This window comes from Cyrtonyx montezumae, unplaced genomic scaffold (assembly GCF_038088225.1).
Source record: "Cyrtonyx montezumae isolate F1298 unplaced genomic scaffold, pur_monq_1.0 scaffold_0, whole genome shotgun sequence".
NCBI classification, from domain to species: Eukaryota; Metazoa; Chordata; class Aves; order Galliformes; family Odontophoridae; genus Cyrtonyx; species Cyrtonyx montezumae.
In genome coordinates this window covers 2385651-2388735 of record NW_027071824.1, presented here as the reverse complement: position 1 = coordinate 2388735, position 3085 = coordinate 2385651, and positions in this window count along the sequence as shown.

The window sequence follows — 3085 nt, the reverse complement described above, 5'->3', positions numbered from 1 at the left end:
AACAACACCTTGTGCTCAGGGGTTTTACAGCAGCAAACAAACCAGAGATCTCCTAGTACACATCCAGACTGCAGAGTTTGGGCCAGCCTCAGGTGAGTGGTGAGCAGAGCAGCAGCACCATGGGCTTCTGCCCAGTGATTGCTTTGGTGAAGGGGAAAGGCAGCAGTCAGCCTTTGTCCAGAGCCCTAGAAATAAAAGCAGGCCACACAAATACTGGACACGGGGAAGCCAGGGAGAAAGGTCATTGAAACATTGGCCAGTTTGAGGTGCTCTGACGCAGCACTGATCCACCTGTGCTCCCCCCCAGCACCCAGCAGCAGCACCCTGAGGCATCATGGGGGCCTAAAACTCCTGCCCAAAGCGCTGTCCTGCTCACAGGGACAGCTGGAGCTGGGCACACCGAGCAGCACACTCTGAGTGCTCTGAGGGAGGAGGGATTTGCCCAGCCAAAGGCTTTGTGCAGGATCAGTGTGGATCCAGCTCAGCCAGCAGAAGCGGTTTCTGTTTCCACTGCCAGAGGCTATGACTCCCGAAAAGTTAATTAATCTCTTCACACGACATAACTGAGCTGTGGAAGTCGCCTGTAAAGAACAATGTGTTGTAAACCTCAAGCATCGCAATGCGATGTATATGCCAACATGATATTAGTTAAAAAAAACAACAGAACACTGAATCCCTTCACACGTTACATTTGAGGTCCTACTGACTCAGCATCACAGGCTTAAAACTTAGCACAGGGAAGGGGGTCACAGGCTTGTTCCCAGCCACCAAGGTGGGAGACAGGCACACACCTGGTTGTGAGTGAGGCTGCAATCTCACACCCACATGATGCCATAGGAGCAGCTTTGAGCAGAGGGCTAAAGGAGGTCCCGGCACCCCAACAGCAGAGGACAGGGTAGCACTGACCCAGAACAAAGCAGGCACACGCACTGTAGTTTGTCCCTGGTTTTATATACGTGCAAGCTGTACTTTGACTCTGTGTGCTCAAGGGAAATATTTACCTTGAGAGCAACAACGTAAAGGTTGTCTGCAAATCTACCCCTGCTCCTTATTGTAGACAACTCATCAACCTTTGAAATGCAAATCACGAGTTAAAAATAAATGAATGAAGCTCAAATTAGACTCCAAGTCCAGGAAAAATGGTAGTCCAGGGCCAGACAGTCCTGTGTTAAAACTTTCTCCAAGAAATAGACATCATATGCACAAGGGCTGTCCCCACTAAGAGTCCAGGTCAATGCAGGGGGCTCATATGGGTCATGGGCATAGGTGGGGTACGGTTTAAAAGCAGCTCTTTTCCTTTTCATGCACTTTCCAAAACTGAAGGACTATCTTGACTCCTGGATGAAAAACTAACATATTTACCTGAAAGAGTCAGATTTTCATCAGCGCCTAAAAAATGGATAATAAACATCTTTGGATCTGCCCTAATCCAAGGGGGAAAACAAGTTAAACAGTGTCTGTGAGCCCACAGCTGTTACTGAGGGCACTTTGTTCCAAAGAACAGACCAAAGGTTCTGGGACGCTGCCTGGATTAAATGTGCGTTGGTAGTGATTCAGGTAGTGTTCTCAAAGCTTTGCTCAATCATCAGCATCTCTCAGGTGAGAAGTTCAGGCACGGTCACTGCTTCCCAGCCCTGTGGCTCCTTGTTTGTCCATGTACAGTCCTACAAGAGCTCAAGGAGGGCCTGCAAAGAACCTGTCTCCAGCAGGGCCCATGGGAGAGTAGAGGCTCACATGGGTACGGCGGGCAAGCACTGGCATAGACAGGGGTTAGATGGATGAATGATGGCACAGTGGATGAGCTCAGAGCAAGCGCATCCCCTCACAGCCACATCATGGGGAAAAAGGGTCAAAAAGAAAAACAACAATAATTATTTCTAACACTCTTGAGCTTTGTTTAGCTGCTCCAAATGCTTTGGACCCCCTGCAAGCAGCACACTCATCACAGATGTGATTTTGTTAGAGGTGCACAAAGCTAGACAGAGGACACCCATGGCTTATCGCATGACAGCAGTGTGGCCCTTCAACCAGCCACTGCCGGGAACTTTTTGCAATCCAATGGCAGGACTGAAAGAAAAAAGGAGTCTGGCAGTAAATATACTTAGCAAATTCAAACAGTGAATGGATTCCAGGAAATTGAGATAACCCTGTAGGCACAAAGATCCCAATCCAAAGCCCATGGAAGTCAGTGGAAAAATCACGTTAGCTTTAGCAGGCTTTGGATAAAGCCCAAGGAAAATCAAATAAGAGATGATGTCCCAATGACTCACTAATTCTGCCCAGTTAAATACCACCCAGATTCCCCACACCTTCCCTGGCAGCTCCTGACCCATAGCTTCACCCCACACTGGCAGTTTGCACTCAGGGTTATGCATGCACCCATTTTTTTCCTTGTAAACTTCTCCTGTGTCTTGCTCTCCTGGCAGCTCTCTGGCATCAGTGCCTTTATCACAGGGCTCTTTAGCATGGCTCCCTGAGCCTCCCAAAGCTACAGGGACAGCTGAAGATTTTGAAAGGTGACAAATACAACCTGACAGGCAACCATCATCTTCCCTAAGGAACAGCTTTGCAATTTTTAGGGGGAACCTTGCCATCAGGTTTGCCATGAATCATAGAATTATAGCTTCGGCTGGAAAGGACCTCAAAGATCCCCTAGTTTCAACCTCTCTGCCACTGACAGGGTTCTCAGCCACTAAATCAGGCATCAGATCAGGTTGTCCAGGGCCCCATCCAAGCTGGCCCTGAACACTCCCAAGGTTGGGGCATCCACAGCTTCTCTGGTCAAAATCACAGAATGGCTTGGATAGGAAAGGACCTCAAAGATGGTGATCCAACACTCCTGCCTTGGGCTGGTTGTCTCTCACCTCATCAGGTTGCCCCAGGTTCCCATCCACGTGGCTGTGAGGTTCAGCATGGGGGTTGCAAAGCAAGAGTTTGAGTCTGGCAGGAGAAATGTCCTTTGGAAAGTTCTGCAGATCTGACCTATGCTGCCTGTCTTTAGACAACAGGAGGAAGCCCGGAAAGGCTTAAAAAGAGGGGAAATCTGCTTGATGCAACCCAGTTGCTAAAGACCCCAGAAATAAGA